The sequence below is a fragment of the Heptranchias perlo genome, chromosome 34 (assembly GCF_035084215.1).
Source record: "Heptranchias perlo isolate sHepPer1 chromosome 34, sHepPer1.hap1, whole genome shotgun sequence".
Classification (NCBI taxonomy): domain Eukaryota; kingdom Metazoa; phylum Chordata; class Chondrichthyes; order Hexanchiformes; family Hexanchidae; genus Heptranchias; species Heptranchias perlo.
Window position 1 is genome coordinate 6,661,254 of NC_090358.1, and position 22,738 is coordinate 6,683,991.

General features: G+C 39.0%; 1 protein-coding gene across 3 annotated transcripts in view; it reads left to right on the forward strand.

Annotated features, from left to right (window-relative positions):
• Positions 1 to 22,738, forward strand: part of LOC137301743 (D-glucuronyl C5-epimerase-like) — an 82,949-nt gene that overhangs the window by 817 nt on the left and 59,394 nt on the right. The window lies entirely within an intron of this gene.

Genomic DNA, 22,738 nt, shown 5'->3' on the forward strand with positions numbered 1-22,738 from the left:
CCTCCCCTGCATGAAATATAGTGGTGAGTATTTAACTGATATGCTTGGTTTACCTAGTGCAGTGGAATTAGATTTTTTTTTTAAGATGGTGCTTGTGGAATAGCAATCTCTCAAGTTCGGAATCGTGCTCCAAAAGATTGGACGGGCACGGACATTTAGTAAGGAAGTAACAGGTATGCATATCGAGGCCATAGCACAAGAATATAATTTTTGTTTTGTTCTTTAATGAAAACTCTCTCGTTTAATTCAAACCAGTGTCATTTGTTTACTATGCCAACTTCACACTTTTTTTTGTGTTACCTCGTCCGATGGTTACTACACGTATTTGGAAATCTGTTCTGAGATAGTTAAAATGGGCAAACTTCTGATCTTGTGTATAACCAAATCTGCTTTGAAAATGTTAGCTTTCTGATAGATTTTGGAAATGTAGTAAGTGGAAGATACACAAATTGCATGCCTCGGTTTTATTCTGCCAGTATGATTCCACACAAGTTGAAGTCCCCCAATTTTCACATTTAAAGATTGGGCACTCAACAGTTGATTTCAATTTCTATAACAGTAACTCCTTTTAACCTATATTGCCTTGGTTTGTTTAAAATAGAATACTGTAAAATCATATCATAAATAGTGTATCAACTTTATTGTGATCTGTGGGATTTGGTAACATTATCTAAGGACTAACTAATGTCATTAGGATTTCAGTAAAGCATAATAATGCATGAGTGAAATTTTTGTACAATTTCCATTTGAACTGTGACAAAACAACCACCAGTACAATTCTAGATTTTGACCTTTCAATCATGAGTTGTAATTGGAATGAGCATTTTGAAATGCATACTATTAGGGTGAGGTGTGGTACATGTTGGTTGCAGGTATCACTGGTGGTGGGAACCATTTGAGATGGTATGTTAGGAGTAATGCAAAAAAAAAGGTATGAGTCCAACATTAAAGCATATTTTCTTAAGTGCAGTTTCTGCTGAAGTATATTGCTACCAATATGCTAAATAAATCTCGTGATAACATTGTTCACAAGTGATAATGGACAGTTGTAGCATGGTATGTAAAATGTCTTCCGTATGGAGATCATTCAGTTAAATTAGACCCCTTTTAACATCACCTTGACTCGAGTGTATTGGGGTATGGACTGGCAAAGGCAGCATTCTGAACTCCTTCATGGGAAAAGAAAAAACCCATTTTGAAGGTTTCTCTTTTGCCTAACCGTTCAACTGTTCTGGGTTCTGCTGGTTTTTAAACTGCGAATGTACTATGCGTGTTTATGTCGTGTGCTTTGGAGAAAGGTGAAAGAAAAGGGAAGAAAGACAATATTTTTGAAGATTGGAAAATGGATAATCAGATGTTTTTCTTGTGGGGAAAGTAATTTTGTTTTTATCTGTGCGTTGTACCACAGGCTGTTACTTTTAATATGAATCTTAACATACACAATCTATTTTCAGTTTCCTCTCTCAAATCTTGCAATAGTACAATGTAACATATTCTTAATTGTATTGGAGACATCTCATTATCATGATTATTTGAAAGCAAGGCATTTGTCATAAGCATTTGAATACTTTTTAAATTAAAATTATATTTAATACTGGCTTAATGGTCTGGATGAAATGCATAATTTGCGAGAAGTGATTTAGATCATTACAACCTCCACTTTCATTCACTTCATTATGGTTTGCCTGACTAAATATTTAGATCTCTAATACCTAACAAAAATGTGCTTGGTTGACATAACTTGAGTGGCAAAGTCTTGAGTGAATTATTCTGTTGCCTATGTTTACTTCATAAATGTATGACTATTTGGGGTTTTGCAAATATTTATCTAAAATTTGGATAATTTTTTGTATTAATGAAGAATACATTAATTTATTGCAATTATAAAGCTGTGCTTTATCAGTATGAGAATGTAAATCACACTAACCAAATAATCAATATAATTATAATGTAGTGTGCCATTAATGAGGTAATATAATCCTATTATTTCAATGAAACTGTAAATTAATTCCAATAGTCTTTTAAATTGTTTTATACCTTGGTTATGCTCAGTTGTATTTGGAGTTTCTTCCTTCTGTTGGTGAAGCTGTCCCATTTGTACACTGCAAGGAGGCTTATCAAATGAGGGAGCTAAAAACATGGCCGTTGCAACGAAAAGCGTTATTGTCTACTTTTTGCTCCTCTTCCTGTTGTGGTTTCACAGAATTTGCTTTGGACAGGTTTCTCTTTACACTGGTCTGAAAACAAGCTTATAGAATGTGGGAAGGAAGAAATAAATTACACCCATCATGCATGGGACAGGCTGCTGTTAAAATTTGTTGGCACCTGTGGCTTAAATTTTTTTTGTTTTGTTCTTTGGACGTGGGTGACACTAATGAGGCAGTATTTATTGGCCATCACTAGGTTCCTTGAGGGCATTGAGTCAACCACGTCATGTGGAACTGGAGTCACGCATCAGTCAGACCAGGTAGGGGTGGCAGGCTCCCTTCCCTGAAGGACATTAGCGAGCCAGTTTTTACGATCATTTGCTGGTGCTGGCACACAAATTACTAGGTTTTTTTTTTCACTGTTGGATTTTTAAACTCCTGACCCCTGGGTTGCTAGTCCAGACCCATAATCACCAGGCTACCGTAACCTACATTCAGTTCCCCTCCCAGCTTTCTTTTAAGCAATTTAGATCTACACATTTCCCAGGTAAGTCGTGTGAAGGGTCAGGAGAGCTGGATCCAAGGTAGGTTTTTGCTGGCCCCTGTAGGTAGGTACAAGGACTGTTATGTACTGATTACATTGTTCGCAGCAAAAATTGTTGCTTTGTTTTAAAAGAACACTGTAATCAGTTTTTAAAATTCTAATTAAATGCACTCAATTTATTGAGACCATCCAAGCATAATGTTCTTCTGATAATGCATTACCCCTTATAGATCTATCTACTGTGAACTCTGCTAACTATCTCGTTATTTTGAATACTGATTATTTACAGACCGATTAAGTCAGATGATGGGGAAACAGAATGCTGCATTGAATTAAGCAGGTTTTTAAATGGAATGTTTTCCTTTGGGCAGTGTTCAACATGATTATACCTGCTTTTAGGTTGATCTGTAGAGACTTGCACTTTTTTTAAGAATCTCAAAAGCATCCAATCCACTCAAGCATGCAGGATCTCCCAACCTACTTTTAGTTTTTTATTTTGCATGTAGCTATTTTACTTTGGAGCTGGAATGTTTTCTGCTTGGAGTTGCAAAGGATTAGATCTGAGGTACGACAACAATTGTGTATGTTTAAAATTATCTTTTGATTTAAAACTTCCCATTGCACTGTTCTGGAACAAAAATAAATGACATCTTGGGTTGTACTTTTTAGAAACGATGTCTCTATTGTACTGTACAGACACAGTGCATTTATTAAAATGCTTGAGGTTAGAGGATGCATTTGATGCACATCATGTGTACAAATATCGAACTTAAGAGGCTGCTACTGAAATATCAAATATGTAACAATTGTGGCACTTCGTGTTTTTTTTTAAAATGCCTTAATGGTATTTCTTATGTGTGGAAGACCTGATGACACTTGTCAAATAACTATTAATTATTCCTATAAACTACAGCAATACAAAATGTATCTTCTTTGGAGGAACTTTATTATTTACAATGAAAGGGCTACCTTGTAATTGCTTGAACGTTCAAACATATTTATGCTAGCTATAAGATGATCAGTTGGCAGTTTAATGCTTTCAAATGTTTGAATATCATGTAAATAGAAATAGGCCTATTTTTAGCTGGGTTCTATAGAAATAACAGGTTGCATTTTTAATGCAGCCTATGCATTTACTGAATTTAGATACTTTAATGAAATGGGTAGTATTGCACAGAGGTTTGAAATTGTTACATGCCAAACAGGAATCCAGTAATGCGGGTGACATTTATAAAATTAAACTTTGTGCCTCTTGAGCAGTTGGTGCACAGATCAATGTTGCAAATGAGTTTGCATGCCATTCAAAATTGGCTTACTTCAGTTAGCTGAGTCTTTTCACAACAGAAGAAACTAATAGAAAGATTGACTGTGACTGTGCAACGGTACTGTGATGTTCAGCATGGTGGAGATAGTGCATTAATTGGGATGGCTTGACATTTTTCCCCCACCCCCCAAAATTGTTAGAAAACAAAATATAGTGCACCATTGGTTTCAATTTTCCAAATGAAACTAAATCTATTTTTGCAGGCATTTGATTGGCTAAACATCTAGCAGTTGCTTCCAGGTATTCCCACAAGATGAGGAAGTAGAAAAAAGAAGCTACTGATGCCACATACTGATGAAATGTTGCAAGGCACTTTTACGGGATGGAGTAATCGAGACCTTACAGGAAGTAAAGAGAGAAAGTTTAGGGTACTGACTGAAGAGGTTTTTAAAGACTGGGTGGGGGGGGGGTGGTAGAGGTAGAAAACCTGAGATTTAGGGAGAAAATTGCACACAGTCAACTCCATGGTGGTGGAGTCGATGGTCTCGCTGTAAGCCAGTCCCAGCTGGGATGTAGTTCTGGAGTAGGCCGTGGCAAAGCCATGGAGGGATTTGAAATCCAGGAGAGAGTGACAGTAGAAGGTGTGGTCATAAGGACAGGGGTGGTGGAAATTTGCATATGTTGGAGTTTGTTTGGGGAAGATGAGACTGGTCAGAGCAGCTTAGGAGAAATTAGGCTTTCAGGTCAAAAGTTGTTGAGAGGTGAGTTAGGGTTTTAAACAGACATTGCTTTGGAGGTAGAAGTGAATGGTCTTGCTAATGGACAGTATGTCACATTTGAAGTTTACTTGGAGTCTGACATGGAATGTATTGTGCTTTTATGGAAGGGAGAAGGAATTGGCTGATGTTAAACTGGCTAAAGTTCAATGTTTTAAAACACTATCAGATGAATTTCAGAAACCACTTGTGTCTGAACTTGTTCATGGCATGCTTAATTGATGCCCAAAGGTTTGCATAGTTTGATCAATCATACTGCATTTCCCCACATCTTGTTTTTTCCTTTTTCATTAAAGCTGTTTTTCTGTATAATATAAATTAAAAATTCTTTATTTTCAAATAATAACATTCCAGAGATAAAGCTGTCTTTTTTTAAGGTGCTTGGTTGAGTCACTACATTGTGTTCCAATATGTTTGCAAGATTGCACATTGGTACATGGAGTTCATTGGCAGATTGGTATTAAGTGGGTGAAAGCAAATTGATGCTGGCCAGATAAGTAATGATCAGACAGCAGGCTGGGGCAGTTGGTGCTTATTTAGAGCTAGTGTGTTTTACTAGGTCATGGGGAGGGGGTTTCAGTGGGAAGGAGTCATTGTGTAAGCCTATAGAAAGTGAGCACCTAGTTGTTGCCTACTATATTTCCAGGTCTGCTAGGAGGCTATTATCCAAAGCTTTTTTTCTCTAAAGCACACAACTTCAAGGGTTGAAAGTGTGAACAATGACTTTAAAAACAAATTGGCAGTAGTTTGCGATCCAGATTTAAAGCTAACGTAAACCCATTTCCTGATGAGCATGGGCCTACAATACAGAAGTAATTGGCAATCTCATGCAGAAAAGGCTGATGTGAAAAGTACAAAATGTTATAGGTGAAGTAGATATCTTCTGAGATTGGGACTGAGGCACATTGTGATAAGAGTAGGGGGGTCTTTAAACTGCCTCCTACAATGCTGCACCTGATCGTGTACTGCTTGATGTCACTAGGTGCCTGAAATGGTTCTTTTTCCCAGTGCTAACATCCCTCACTTTGAACAGAAAATTCACCAAAAAATAAAGGTACTAATGGCAGAGTGTAGGCCAGGATTTCAAAATTTTGTATCCGTACCCCAAACTGACCCTTGCTGCTGAAATCCCAAGCATTTATGCAACTAGCCAGGAATGAATAGTGGAGCTGCTGGAGTAGACTGACAACTGAATGTTGATTTGAATTTTTTAACAAAAAACTTTGTTTTGAGATGATTGCTCATTTAAAACTTTCAAAACATGATCTTTGACTCCTGCAATTGATCTCTTCAGTCTACAGTTATTTGTTTTCATTGAAATTTTATCACATAAGGCCATTTGGCTCATCATTCCTATGCATTTTAATCCCATTTCTCTGCTTTGCTTGTACATTTTATTATTTTTCTCAATGTTGTCATTGACTTGGCCTAAATAACTACTTGTAATGCATTCCATATTTTAATTACTAATCCAGTAAAATATTTCCTTCCTTGGTATTGTCATTTTAGATGCTTGAAATCTTCTGTTTTTTTTAATTCCTTTCCACAGTGCTCTTATTTTTGACATGGTTCTCCCTGTAATGGTGGTAGTTACTATTTTGTAGGCAATTCCTCTGGTGGATGTCTGTTGAATGTGATCAAATGAACATTCAGGATACTGATTATTCTTGGAAGAATTCTGCATACTTGTAAGGATCCCTGAAATTAAATGAAATTCATTGGTGCATAGTAGCACTTCAATTTCATTGAATCCAAATATTAATTATGCATTTCCTTTTAATGTACAAAGGAAAAAAAAGTGGAAATTTTACTATTTTATGGTATTTCAAGTTTAGAGTGGAGTAATGTTGACCCAATGTTTGGGTAGTCTCATTGGGACTGAACTGGCAACTTCACTCTGAGGCACTACAGATGGCTGGAGGGTAGAAACAATTCAGTGATGCAGTCTGGGGTACTTTCTTGGAAGTTGGGGTGAAGTATGGGGAGCTTCACTATATGCATTATATTTAATCTATCGTAATGCTTGCTGCTGACATGGGATACAAACCATAGAAAAGTGTTCCATTCACCAGTGCTAATATCTCTTGCTTTGAGTACAAATAGCTCATCAAAAGTGGAGGACAAAAACACTTCGCTACAGCATGTAAAAGAAAACTTAGTAATGCAATTGTCGTGAAAGTGCTGAATATTGGACAGCAGAGGTTAATCATAACAAATTTTAGAAACCTGGATCAATAATAGATTCTGCTGGCACAAAATCTGGCATATTACATTTTGTATCCCAAGAGTTTTCATACTGTAATGAATAATTTTTTGGGAGCAAGTGGCTTTGGTTTTTGGATTTAGTGTATGGACAAAAGGTATGTACTACAGTACAGTACCTGATGACTTTGACAACTCTGCAGAGCACAGGCGGGAGCCTCAAGAAGACTACTCAAAGGAGAACAGTTGAGAAATTCTTTTTATTGTCTAACAGCAGATTTCTGATTTGCAGGCCCTGAAATTAAGGACAGCAAGAAAGCTAATTGCTTTCTGCTCATAACCAATAACTCAACTATAATCCCTCATTCAAGTGCTAAATTTTGCACTTGCACAAATTGGACTTTTAAAGACACTAACACTTAGCTCTGTAGATTCTCTCCCTAGTCCTACTTCATGCTGTCAGCTGAAGAATCTTAAGGAGGTAGAGTTCGAAATCCTGTCAATTCAAACCCTGTTGATGTATACAGTTAGATTTCATTTGAATCGTGTAAATCTGAAATTAATTTGTTTTACAGGATGTTTTGTTTTCTTTTTGATGTGTACTAAACTATATCATATTGCAGATTTGACATGTGATATGGTATACTATAGGATAGAGCTGAGCAGGAATTTGAATTGGACTGTATGCAGAATTGGTAAATCTAGCTTGATATCTACATTCCTAGATTTCAAAGGAATACAATTTGAATTTAATGGATGACTTGTATGGCAGCATTTATAGTATAGTGTTCAAAGCTACGCAATGAATGGCTTTTGCCCTCTGGTACAGCTGCCTATATCATTTGGCTGTACTTTTTTTTTTCTCCTCTTTTCTCACACACGTACTCTAGTTTAGGTCAATGTTGAAAACAACATGCATTTATAAAGAAATTGACATGCAAGAGGATGGCCAGTGCTTTACGCTGAGCAGAAGTAGGACTAGGGGAATGAAGAGGTTAAATTCACTGTTGAAGAGGTAAGGTTTTTGAAGGCAGGAAAGAAGGTAACAAAGTAAAGTTTTTCAGAGAATTCCAGAAGGGAATGGTATAATGGCAGAGCAGAGGGAAGTGGGGAATGGACATGGATCAGCAGAGTAAAGGGTGCACACTCAGACTTGTAACTAGAGAAAAGTACTTCAATAAGTAGAGTAAGAACATGGATTGATTTTGAAGTTTAGGTTGTTGAATTTGATTTGCAGGGGCACAGTAAGCCATGGAGCTTATCCACGATAGGGGTGGGTGTATTGGAGAGGATTTGGGCAGTAGATTGGCTGAAGTTTTTGAAGGAGAGGCGATCAAGGATATTGATTTCTCAAAGTTTATTGTAGTTACAAAAATGCAAATTTAGCTTTCAACAGCATTTGACCAATAATGTTTGGATTCCCTGTGTTGTTCCATATTCCCTAAGCAAGCCATTTCCAGCCTCTAGTTAGTGCTGGCCTTTCAATGGCTATTAAGAAGCCTATGGGTTTTTGTGGTCTGTCCTTTCTCTTGCCTGCTTTTCTTTGCTCATGCCCCTCTCTCTTCTGTTTCAGACACACTTAACAACTTTTCAGTTTGGGAACTTGCTCTGTGAGGATTTGTAAAAATGTACCCAATTGCTGCTGCTCGAGCGCACTGGTTCATTGCATCATGAGCTGCTATCTATTTTTTAATGTTAAAATTTGACTTTTTTTGCTGGGCTAAAGATATGTAGTTGATTTTAAATGCAGCACTAGTAATATCAAAAAGACTTGTGGAAAGAAATTAGATTTGAAGGATTTGTTTTGTAGGCTGTATTTTAAGTGATCGGTGGTACTCAACTGCTACTGTATGTGAGTGAAAAATGGCAATTCACATGTGAATATCTCTGCTAGAAATTTTTTGAGGTATTCAAGATTTTGCCAGATGGAGCATGCCTGTGGAATGAATGAGTTGTTTCTCACCAGTGTCAAGTTTCAAGCATTTTTTTCTGTTGTACTGTAATTCATTTTCAACTTGTAGAATAATGGGCCTTTCTCATCTGTGAACTACCATAACTCAGGCTACAAAGCAAAATGATTGGTAGCTTTATCAAGGTTATCATTCTGAATTGTCAGATCTTTATGAATTTTTGTTATGAAACTATTTCCCATAGTTTTGCTTTTAAAATCTCTTCCATGTAGTCCCATCCCTGTTGTCATTGCAGAATTAGAAAAAGCAGGTTCAAGCAAGAAACAAAGCTTTGAGCATTATTAAAGCTACTTCGCATTGAGTGTCCACTAACACTCTTGCATTAGCTGGAGTTATTGTAGGTATTAGTAGTGATGAAATGCAGTAAATCTCACTTGGTGCAATAGATTTTCTGTTCAGTGTGCTGCGCCATAGTGTGGTAAGAGACCAAATTATGTCTGCCTGCAGCCTTCTCAGAGTTGCTGCTCTTGGATTTGCTATTGGCACAATGCAGAGTTGCAGGCCAGTTGCTTTGCTGCATAGGAATCAAAAATCAAAGTTAGAATGGGTTGCCAGGAAGGCAGGTTGAGGCCATGACACTGGACACATTTAAGAAACCGATAGATGCTGTTAACTGGAAGTTGATGGGATTAGTACTCTGGATGGCTGAAATCAAATGAGCTGATCGGCTTTAATTATCTGAAGCTCTCTTGTACTCCATATTTTCATATAACCTGAGGCATTTCTAATGCACCTTCCATTTAAAGCTAGGATGTCCACACTCCAGCATGTGGGCTAAATGCAGCCCACAAGCTCTGGCATTCTGGCCACAAAGCCCCGACAACTTCAACAATAGCTTTTATATTTGTTTGTGACTCCGTTTCCTGAAACATGGGTCTCTTGCAACTAGCAGCAGCAATTGAATGCAAACTTGCCTGATTCTCTAAGGCATTGGCTAGGAAAGCTAGATTAAAAATGCATCTTCCTGGATGCTAGCATTAGCGGATATGGCAAGTTTGCAGTGAGGTTGCCGTTGGCTAAGTGCGACTGTGCTTTAAGAACCTGCAGTACACTCACCCTGCTGACGCCTTTATAATTCTACTTGTGCTTATTTCTTGCTGTTTTTGTTCTATTGAATGTTGTGGACCTAGAGGTTTGGAAAAGGGAGTTCTTGGACTGTAAACTTGTTGATGCTGAAGTAAATTTCTTTTGCACGTGAAACTAGTTATTCATACAAGTTCTTCAAATTGTCTACAAACCATGGATGATGCAAGCCAGGAGGCAGCCATTTCCAGTGGTATTTAAAAGGATCCTCACCTGCATTCAGCTAAAATACTGCAAAGTATTGGGAGACATTTCGCTTGAATTACATTATAGTTTTTTGCTACTTGGACTATTTGAAAGTGCATGTAGTGGCTATACAATGTTTTAAACTCTTAAGGGACGTCTGGCAGCACAGTTTTTTCATCATGAGGGTCCTTCTTGCAGTTTCACTCTGGCTAGAGGCAGAGGAGCAAGGAGCAAACAAAATTACAGCTACAGGGAAATCAAATAGATGGAGGGATGCTTGTAGGAATCCTGATCCCCTCAACAGAACATAGAGATCCAGGACAATATTCCTGCAGTTCTGAGGAGTAGCGCATAAGAAGGCTGTGTTTCTCAAGGGAGGCTGTCAGAGTTGTCGCCTCCTGCACCAAGACCTGCAGCCAACTGCCACAGCTGATGCAACATTGCCTGTTGCAGTCGGGGTCACAGCAACCCTCAACTTTGGCCGCCTGGAAGGAGGTTGAGGTACTGGGGATATCAGCGACATCAGTGTCTGCAGTTCATTCTTGTGTTAAGCAGGTAACTGATGCCATGTTTGCTGGACCAAGAACTTTTATCATATTTCCCATGGACAACCAGAAGCAGCAGGATAGGGCTCCGGGGTTCCCACAGATTGTAGGCTTTCCCCTAGTCTAGGGCCTCATTGACTGCGGGCTCCTTCAAATAGCCCCACTGCCTTCATGAATCTCCAGGGCTTCCACTCTATTAATGTGCAACTGGTGTATGATCTGCAGTGCTTCATCCAGGTCCGTACCCCCTTTCTGGTACCTGCAGTTGCTATTATGCTTTTATATTCTTCAAGAAGCAGTAAGTGTGGCCAAGAAGGGGAAATAATTGTGAGGGTAATAACAGGCCTTGGTGCAAGTGCAAGCAGAAGGAGGTATAATGAAGTATCCTGTTGTGATTGGAGGAGAGGCATAGGAAGTGGGGGAGGGAAGGATTGCTGGGGCTAAAGTAGGGTGGTGAAGGGCATTCTTGCCTTGGTAGTCTTAGTGAAGTCATTAAATTTCTTCCTGCACTGCAATCATGTTCTGGCATTGGCTTGCTCTGCCACCTCTCCTTTGCTATTGATTCATTTGATGGGAGCCCTCATCGATTTGAGGGAAAGAAGCCCACCATCTCATTCCTTGGTTTATGAGCACCATCTTGGCTGCATCTGAGAATTAGATCTGGACAACCTCGTGCTGCTTGCTGTTTCAGAAAATTGCTTTCTACTGATCACTTGAAAACTGTACCTCCCCTTTGAGACAATCGGCTACCTTGAAGTAGTCGGCAGCCCACCAAATTTTCCACCATCCCAATCGGCCTGCTGCCTACAGAGAGCAGGATTAAATCTAGAACCTCACCAATTTCAATTTAAGTGAGGCCCAAAATGAAAATCAACCTCTACTCTCACTGACTGCATTGGGTTGGTGGAGTAGACACCCCGCGTGATGAAAGCCGCTAGGAAAATTGTTCTCCTGTATGTCTGCCAGGGTCACATGAGGAGTTCTTCCCCCCCCCCCCCCCCCCCCCCCCCAAATGGAGAATGCCTGAATTGCACTTTTTCTGGCACAGCTGAGATTAACAGTACAGTGTGAAACCATACCTCCTCTCCAGTTTAAACTATTACAAAATATTTTGATTTTAAACAGTTTAAATGTTACCTTTTCATTAGTAGGAATGCATTTCAATAATAAATGTGTAGCCAAAACTGGTCAATTTCTGATTTTGAAATCTAGCACTGACCGTGAGGAAATGTCAAAGTACTGCCACAGGGCCTCCTAGTTTGAAATCTCCCTTTTAAAAAGTGTGTGTTGAAAATGGTACTTATCTAGGGTGGAGTATTCTTCTGTTTGTTCCCTCTTTTTCAAATTGCTTCAGTTCTGGTCAATGTAAAATGATTTGAATTGCTCAAAGCTCTTTGGAACAGAACAAAATGTGTGCGTGTGACATTGAACAAAAACAACTATGTAGGATCTGAAGTTAGAAGGAATAACAACCTGTCCATTTAACGTTGTCCAGGTTCCGGGCCCTATGAATGAACCTCCTGTAGATATTGAGATAAAATAGCTTCATGTTTCTTTGTGTGACCAAAGGCTCTGGTAGTGGTAATTTACTCATCTGTGAAAAGTTAAGTGTTTTGTAGTGGGGAAAAAAAGCATTAGGCATCAAAATTTGGATGTTTGCAAATTGATTCTTACTGCTGATGCATATATATTTTCAAGAAGAAACCATCAATAATGAGTGTAAGGCAGGCAGAGTTCCTGGAATAATCTAGGTTGAAGTTTATGTTTGCTTGTAGTCCTAGTTAAGTTGTGCTGCAACAGATGCTATGACTGCTCTACAGTGAATTTCAGCAACTTGGTGTACATATGGGGGTGGGGGGAGGTCATGGTTTTCTGTTTAAACTGTTGGTACCTCTTGTATTTATCTGTCTGGTTCTGGTTCAGGAGTGCTGCATTAAATAATTGTCTTCATATCAGATATGTGGGTCATGATATGTATTAAATTCTGAGGTTGTGTTGGCTCCATTGTTGAGCCAGCTATTTTGTAGGCCTTGCAGACAGGGCAACTGAATTAAAGTAATGATGTGGAGATGCTGGTGATGGACTGGGGTTGACAATTGTAAACAATTCTATAATACCAAGTTATAGTCCAACAAATTTATTTTAAATTCCACAAGCTTTTGGAGGCTTCCTCCTTCCTCAGGTGAACGGTGTGGGGGGGGAAAAATTTTTTTTTTCCACACCGTTCACCTGAGGAAGGAGGAAGCCTCCGAAAGCTTGTGGAATTTAAAATAAATTTGTTGGACTATAACTTGGTGTTGTAGAATTAAAGTAAGAGTAAGCTACAATGCTATAATTTAATCATGCACTCAACCTTAAAAACCTGCTTTTCCCCATTAAATGCAACACGGTTGGTTTCCAGTAAAATAATGCCTTGGCTTTTATCTGTCATGGAGCGGCTGCACTGCATTCTGGAGGGGGAGGGTGAACAGCCAGTAGTCGTGGTCCATATTGGTACCAATGACATAGGTTTAAAAAAAAAAGGGATGAGTTTCTTCAAGGTGAATTTAAGGAGTTAGGAAATAAATTAAAAAGCAGGACCTCAAAGGAAGTGATCTCAGGATTACTACCAGTACCACGTGCTAGTGAGTATAGGAACAGGAGAATAGACCAGATGAATGTGTGGCTGCAGCGATTGTGTAGGAGGGAGGGATTTAGATTCCTGGGACATTGGGACCAGTTCTGGGGAAGGTGGGACCTGTACAAGCGGGACGGGTTACACCCAAGCAGGACCGGGACCGATGTCCTCACGGTGGTGTTTGCTATTGCTGTTGGGGAAGGTTTAAATTAGAATGGCAGGGGGATGGAAACCTGAGCAGGGAGACAGGAGGGGGAAACGAGGATAGAAACAAAAGGCAGAAAGGGAAGAAGCAATAGTGGAAGGCAGAGAAAACAAGGGTGAAAAACAAATAGGGCCATAATGCAAAATAAAACTAAGATGACTAGCAGTCTAAAGGCATTGTGTCTTAATGCACAGAGCATTCTCAATAATGAGATGAATTAACAGCGCAGATAGATATTAACAGTTATGATATAGTTGTGATTACGGAGACATGGCTGCAGGGTGACCAAGGATGGGAACTGAAAATCCAGGGGTATTCAATATTTAGGAAGGACAGGCAAAAAGGAAAGGAGGTGGGGTAGCGTTGTTAGTAAAGGAGGAAATCAATGTAATAGTGAGGAAGGATATTGGCTCAGAAAATCATGATATGGAATCTGTATTGGTGGAGCTAAGAAACACCAAGGGGCAGAAAATGTTGGCAGGCGTTGTCTATAGGCCCCCAAACAGTAGTGGAGATATAGGGAGGGTATTAAACAGGAAATTAGAGACTCATGCAAGAAGGGTGCAACTATAATCATAGGTGACTTTAATCTACATATAGATTGGTCAAACCAAATTAGCAATAATACTGTGGGGGAGGAATTCCTGGAGTATGTATGTGATGGCAGAACAATTAAACACATACTTTGGTTCTGTCTTCACAAAGGAGGACACAAATAACCTCCTAGAAATGTTAGGGAACCAAGGGGCTAGTGAGGGAGGAACTGAAGGAAACCAGTATTAGTAAAAAAAAAAAATAGTGCTAGGGAAATTAATGGGGCTAAAGGCTGGCAAATCCCCAGGGCCTGATAATCTACATCCCAGAGCACTAAAGGAAGTGGCCCTGGAAATAGTGGATGCATTGGTGATCATCTTCCCAAATTCTATAGACTCTGGAGCAGTTCCTACCGATTGGAAGGTGGCAAACGTAACCCCACTATCTTTTTAAAAAGAGAAAAAACAGGGAATTACAGACCAGTTAGCCTAACATCCATAGTGGGGAAAATGCTAGAGTATTATAAAAGATGTGATAACAGAACACTTGGAGGGCATTAACAGGATTGGACAAAGTCAGCATGGGTTTATGAAAGGGAAATCATGCTTAACAAATCTACTGGAGTTTTTTTGAGGATGTAACTAGTAGAATAGATAGGGGAGAACCAGTGGATGTGGTGTACTTGGATTTTCAGAAGGCTTTTGATAAGGTCCCACACAAGAGGTTATTGTGCAAAATTAAAGCACATGGGATTGGGGGGAATATACTGGCATGGATTGAGAATTGGTTGACAGACAGGAAACAGAGTAGGAATAAACAGATCTTTTTCCGGGTGACAGGGATCAGTGCTTGGGCCCCAGCTATTCACAATATATATCAATGATTTGGATGAGGGAACAGAATGTAACATTTCCCAGTTTGCAGACGAGACAAAGCTGGGGTGGAATGTGAGCTGTGAGGAAGATGCAGAGAGGCTCCAATGTGATGTAGACAAGTTGGGTGAGTGGGCAGGAACATGACAGATGCAGTATAACGTGGATAAATGTGCGGCTATCCACTTTGGTTGTAAAAACAGAAAGGCAGATTATTATCTGAATGGTGATAGATTGGGAAAAGGGGAGGTGCAAGAGACCTGGGTGTCCTTGTACACCAGTCGTGGAAGTGAGCATTCAGGTGCAGCAAGCAGTTAGGAAGGCGAATAGTATGTTGGCCTTCATTGCAAGAGGATTTGAGTACAGGAGCAGGGATGTCTTACTGCAGTTATACAGGGCCTTGGTGAGTCCACAGCTGGAGTATTGTGTGCAGCTTTGATCTCCTTATCTGAGGAAGGATGTCCTTGCCATGGAGGGAGTGCAAAGAAGGTTTACCAGACTGATTCCTGGGATGGCAGGACTGACTTATGAGGAGAGATTGGGTCGACTTGGCCTATATTTGTTAGAGTTTAGAAGAATGAGAGGTGATCTCATCAAAACATATAAAATTCTAACAGGGCTGGACAGACTAGATGCAGGGAGGATGTTCCTGATGGCTAGGGAGTCCAGAACCAGGGGTCACAGTCTCAGGATACGGGGTATGCCATTTAGAACAGAGATGAGGAGAAATTTCTTCACTCGGAGGATGGTGAATCTGTGGAATTCTCTACCACAGAAGGCAGTGGAGGCCAAGTCATTAGATGTATTCAAGAAGGAGATAGATATATTTCTTAATGCTAAAGGGATCAAGGGATATGGGGAAAAAGCAGGAACAGGGTACTGAGTTAGACGATCAGCCATGATCGGTTTGCATGGCAGAGCAGGGCCAAATGGCCTACTCTTGCTCCTATTTTCTATGTTTCTATCTCTTACGGAAGTAATCAAAATTTCGTTTTGAATTATCAGTCGACCGCATACATTTTTGTATCAGTTTTTCTTAAATTATCCAGTACTTTGAATTAAGAGGTGTACTCTACAGATTTGTTTTCACTGAGGTTTTCTGTGCTGTTCTTAAGTCAAGTAAAATAAGTTTAAACTAGTCATGGTTTTAAACGTGTACTGTCTTGTGGAGCATTCAATAAGCAGAATGATTACATTTCTCACTATTTAATCAGTTTGAAAAGATGCTACAACATATTTTGACCTTGAATGTAAAAGTCAAGATGCAACTTCATGTTTTTCCTTATTTTACTTTTTTACATAAAACAAAGCTGTTTTATTTAAAAACTCCCAAAATTTGAATTGGGACATCACTTAATGCTTTGAAGTATATCCAGCAGATTTCATAGGGGCTTTTAAGATAATGCTTCAACTAATCTCTTGTTGGATATCTGTTTAATAGTTCTTTGACAAAAGATGGTCAATATTTGAACGATTGGGACAAAAAGGACGTTTTGCTGATGAGACACCCTTCCTCTTTTTAATGGCATCCTACATTTATTACTGTGGGTAGGTGACCTCCTAGTAGTGCTGCTCTGAAATCAGCTACTAACAAGTATGATAGCAGATTAGGATAATGTATGAGGCTTTGTATTTTGTCTGTAGTTTTGTTACATGATCTCTAATCAGTTATCCAACAAGACTGTAACTTGCAATAATAACGGGTGTAGGTGTGACCATGTCTAGCTGTTTGTGATATCGGGGCGCTCTGCTTAAATGGAAATGAGCAGGAGAATGAAATTAGGGACCAAATGCTGTCCACGTTTACCCATATTTGTGAAACCTTTTTTCGTGTGTGATCTCGCACTTGCTGTTGTGTTAAAATTGCACACGTCCTTTTGAGATTCAATCTAAGCAGTGACTTGCTAAATTGTCATGGTTTCCTTATTACACCTGTTTTTAATGTGTGCTTTGCACAACTTTTATAAACGTGTTAAACAATATTTTATTTTCGTGTGTACAGGTGAGACAACTCTGTGGTGCAGCAACTATTTTAATACTGTGTGGAAGGAGTTGCTTTAAAATAACTTCTTGGTCATTTATGTTTGGTTCAGAACGGCTATGTAAAAGTACTTTGTTTTCTTAATAAATTTTTCAGGTGAGGTGTGGGGGAAGAGAAAGAAGACCATTCAGTGCCATATTTCTCCTCTCATGAAAGAAACTAACATGCCATTTTTTGGCACAAAGCTGAAAAAACAATGCAAATCCTGCCTGGCACCGTTCTAATAGTTGCTGTAATGCATCTTGCAAAGCAAAAGGATGTCAGTTACTTGTTAGTGCTGTTGAGGATTTTTAAAGTTTCTGCTTCTGATGTAAAACAACTGGACTGCTAGAAGTTAAGACTGCTCAGATCAACAATCCCGTTTGCTTCCAGTAAAAACTTGTAGATTATTTTGGGCCTTGATAAGAGAAATTGGGCAGACATTGGAATGTTTTGCTTTTTACAGAATTGAAAGTTCAATTAAAGCTCAAAACTGTTGGATTGCTAGTGATTCAGAATTTTAAATGACTGCATCTGCCCCAATATTTTTTTAATCACGTGTTTCTTGGTCTATATCTCGCTATCCCATTTCTCTCCAAATTAGGTGCCTATTAGAACTAGTGCCATCTCTAATTCAAAGCTGGTAATGATTCCACTGTGGTTTGGATCATCATTGTACTATTGGGGGATTATTTTTGTGTTTAAATTATTTTATTGCAAACTTCTGAGTAGAAGTCTACATGACTGAGCAAGAAGCATAATTTTCATGAAGGTTGTACACCTGAAATGTTGTTAAACTCAGGTCAGACAGTATTTTTTATCATTTTCAAGAACTGCACATTTGGAGCCCTCATTTTATTCCTTTCCTCCCCGCACCCTAACCCAATTGATGACAAAAGTTTGGGGAAAATATCTGTTATGCGGTATCTTTGTCAAGCTACAGACTGAGTGCTAAAAGGCAATGAATTTCATACCCTGTTAGTGTATGTTACGCAATGGCCTATATCAAGTTACAGCAGTAGGAATCCAGTACAGAATTTCTTTTCCAAATCTTGTGGGTTTTTTTCCTCCCACTTCCAGATATAGGCCATGCTGGGCAACACCCCACCTGCAGATGAGTGTTTGGCAACTTCTCCAGAATCCAGACTTTGGTACAATTTTTTTTTATTTTATAAAAGCATATTTGCAATGCCAGTTTGACTCATTTTTTCTGGTTTATTTAAAATGACTTAAGACTATACATGATTCTCCACTTGAAGAATGTAATGCCTTTAGCATGAAAGCAGCTTTATTACACCAGCTTTATGCAAATATTTGAATTTTGCTTTGGGAAAATGTCCAAAATTCTAAATATCCACCTTTTATGACCGAGATGGAAAAATGTGTGGGTGCTGAACCTCAGATGTGGAATTTTCTTCCAGCATCAGGTGGATGTTTGAGAGTTAATTTTATAGAATGTAATAAGTTTGAATAATTGTGAACTGTATAGTCTTTTTGAAAATATTTTGTTGAATAGTAGGGGAGGAAACATTTGTCCCTTTTTTATAGGATCGATGTATGTGTTTTTGGTGGGGGCGATTGCATACTTTGAAGAAGGCATTTTTGAAATCAACTGACAAATTAGATCCATCTTCATGCAAATATTTGCTCCAATAATTGCACAGTAATTTTAAGCAGAGTTGTCGTTGCCTAGTCATGTATAACTTGACAAAATATCTTTATCTTTGTGAACTTAGTGTTTTATAATGCTATATGTAATTTAAAATGTGTCTTTGAAAAGGATAACACTGGATTCTACAAACTCAGTTTCTTTTAATGATTTTAAGGAAGGGCTACCTGTTGGCAGTATCAACAGTAGTTGTGGAGGAAAGAATAGTTTGAGTTTTCTGAGCATGGCGTCTCAAATCCTAGGACTAGTACTGACTTGACTTGTATTGCTTTTTTTTTTCAAATATAAGCTAGCTATAAAGAAGAAAACATTTTTATTCTATTTCTGTAGCAAAGTTGGTCAGAAAAGCTCGAATATATAGGAAGAAAAATCAATGAATACTGTTTTGGAGAAAAACCTATGAAAACTCTTTATTTTAGAGTTTCAATTTGGTTTTGTTCACTAGCATTCTTGCAGTTTACATACACAAATTATTTTGCTCATTTTTCAATCGATAGAACGATTGAAGCCATAAGGCTGTATGGCTCATTTATAAGATTTGCTTCATTACCTTGTACTGTTTCATTAGATACAAATTGAAACAAAAGTGCATTTTAGCAAGATTCCTTGCCATTGTTAATAAATTATGTATTCTATTAATGTAAACCATATGTTCCACATTAGAAAAAAGGGTTGAAATAACCATTTATTTAATTGACAGAAATAGAGAACACGAAAGTGTCTTCCACACATACTTGCACTCTAATGAAAGCAGTACAGCTCATATTGCATCATAGATTAAAACTGTAAGCCATTGGACTATTCATTTGGCACAGATGGCTGTGTTGGACTACAGTAATGTACAAATGATTACAGCACATTTAAATCACAGGTTAGGTTTTTCCTCATTTAGTGGTGAGGGTGAATACACATAATTCAGCAGTCTGGGGCCAAAAAAACTTTTTTAAAAAAGTGTGGAAAGAGACACTTAGAGAGCATGCATGAGGTGTACAGAGGTGAACAAGGGACTTTCAGAAATGGGGAGAGAAAATTGGCGATATGGAGATAACCATCTGAAAGTACACAGGGGCCACTTGTAATGGGACATGAACTTATGGACTGTGGGTTGCTAATCCAGTGCCAGTCTGTGTGTCTGTACGAGCACAAGATAAACACACAAACATAGGGAGAGAAATTTATAGACACATTGGGAGATACGTATGCATTTCTCCCTTTTTAATGTCTGTATATTTCTCTCCGTGTCCGTCCCCGGCCACAGTGTTGTAAAAACCCAGCTGGTTCACATGTCGTTCAGGGGAAGGAGCCTTGCCACCCCCTCCTGATCTGGCTTACATGCGAGTCCAGTCCTATGCTATGTCGTTGGTTGACTTAATGCCCTCAGAGCAACTTGACATGAGCAGTAAATGCTGCATTGCCAATGTCACCCATGTCCAAAGAACAAGTTTTTTTTAAAAAAATGCACACAAGCAAAGAAGTAGAAAGTGGGATAGAAGCAGAGACAATTTTTAAAATAAAATTCTCTGAACAATTAACTGGAAAATCAGCTAATGCTATAAAAGATCTCTACCAAATAGAAAAACGGTCAGTAATATTATAGCATCAGCTCATTGAGAAGTAGTAGAAAATGAAAGTTTTTAAAATGATCTTTTTCTCTCTCAAATAATTAACACATCACAACATCTATGTTTAAATGCCTCAGTTTGAGATGTTGAAGGGGAAGAATCAGCAGTGCCCATGTCTCATCATTTTTGGATCTTTCCTGTAGCCCTAGCATTCTAGGCTTTAGTACATAAATGGGTCAAAACCATGCTGCAACATGAATAGATCTTAACCCTGTGCATTGTTTCCTGGACTCTTATGCAAATATCACATTTGTTCCCATGATATAACATTCTAGTACTCAGTTGCCAGAAAGGGATGCCATCACTATTTCCTTGGGTCCGGTCATTTTGGAAGTTTGCCTGGCAACAGATTGTTATCTTTTCAGCTTAACAAAACTAGCTTTCTGTGGACGTGGCATAAGTATTGCAAATAATTGGCGTTCCTCATCCTATATAGTTTGCAACTTGCCTGAATGACTTGTGAGAGAGATCTGCAATGGGTGTGAAGAACTGAGATTTCCAGGTTATTTGCTCCTCTTGTTGAGATTTCAGGACAATTTTTTTGAGGGGGATCTTTTGTTTCATTATGGTACTCCCCACCCCTTGCTAGTGTTTCCATGCTGAGATTAGTTCTCTAAAAGGTTGCATAATCTGTCTCTGTTTACCCTTGCTTGTCTGCTTTAACCAGTTACTTGATCTAGTGATTATTGTCTGCTTTTTTTGTTTTACTGGCACTGTTTAATAAAGTGCCTTTTTAAAAGAAATCACTCACATTTTCCCTATGTGGTGTTCAAGGTGAGTTGGGGATATGTTGATTTACCTCCATAATTTAGAATATATTAGTGCAAATAATTACATTTTCCTTGCACAGTATTGTGGGAGCATTGATATTTTCATGTTGAATTCCATGATTGTAGTGTAAAATAGTCACTTATTATATTCATTTCAATATGTAGTTAATTTTATCCTTTTCAAAGCTGAGGGTGCAGAGAAAGATTATGTTGTTCCAGGATACAGAGTGGGGATGATATTCAAGTGTTGGAACAGTGGGAAAGGGCTGGTGGGATATGGAAGGACTAGAGAAATATCATTGTCTGCGAGCAGAGAGGCGGTGGAATTGGTGAGAGTGGTGGTTCTGGAGTGTAATCTTGGGTTTGGTGCATGGGACCATTTAAGGCTATGAAGAGATATGGAGTTGAGGTACACATCAGTTGTGATGTAATTGAGCGGAACATGCTCGAGGGGCTAAATGGCCTACTCCTGTTCCTGTGTTCTTAGGAGTGGGGTGGGGAGCAATGGTGGCAGTGATCTTGGTGCATGGCATTACTGGGATCGTATGGTGTGAAAGTAGAGGTCTGGAGTATTGTTTCGGGGTGTGGTAGTGGTACGGGGGTTTTGAAGTGTGGCAGTGGTGGGAGGCTGGTGTTGGGGTGTGATGTGCTGGGAGTACTGGAGAGGGGAATCTTGGATATGGTAGTACTGGGCAGATGGGTATGGGAGCGTTGGAGGTAGGTTATGGCAGGTGAGTATCTGGGAGCAGGAGGTGGGGAGTGGGGCACTGTGTTTGAGAGCACTAGACAGGGAATTTTGAGGTCTTGAAGCCTGGGAAAGAGGAGTCAGGCTATGAGACTGTCGGGCAGGGGGAGAATGGAACCCTCAGGATGTCAGTCATGGAAGGACTAGGATGGCAGTGGCAAATTATTGGAGAGGTGGTTGGGCAGGAAAAGGTGGCAGAAGGGTACAGGAAGGGGAGAAAGGGCACAAGTTTGTGAGAGCTGGGGGGCAGATTGGTGAAAGAGAATCCATTCCCCAGGACGTGTGATGTACTAAAGGCTTTTACAGTAGTCACCTACTTCAACAGCTTTTGCAGAGGACTCCTCAGCTGGTGCGGATGCCACCTAACTTGGAGGTGGAGCTGAGAGCCCTGACTTAATTAGGCAGAAATGTGACCAAGCTTGGAGGGCCCAGAGGTTTGTGAAATATGAATTCAAGCATGTTAGAAAAATGATGGTGTTACAGAAAGTAAGTATTACATTTACAGGCAGTGCATGTGATGAGCAAGACTTTTGGATTGTTTATTATGGAGGAGTCTGTGGTATACATTATGCCATTTTTTTTTGTTAAACTTTCTATTTTGTTTTCACCTCACTAATTTGTCATGTGGATCTAGGATTCCCATGACTGGGGAATTGTACTGGGGGGGGGGGGAAATAAAATTGGAGATAATAGCTTTTGAAACTATATAAATATGTTTGATAGAAATTGATGCAGAATTCTACAATTTCTTTTTCTTTTTTCTATTTTTTTTCTGTTCATCTCTGTTTGATGGTAACCTAATTAGTTGTAAACACTGGGGCCACCTCATTAAAGATGTTCAGTCTCTCTTTTCTACTTCTGATGTTTCTTTTGCCACCATGTGGGTTTTTTTGCTTGGAATGATACTTAGATATTCACTAAATGCTTTCCACTCCCTCTAGATATCCTGCTAGAGGGCTTATGTTTT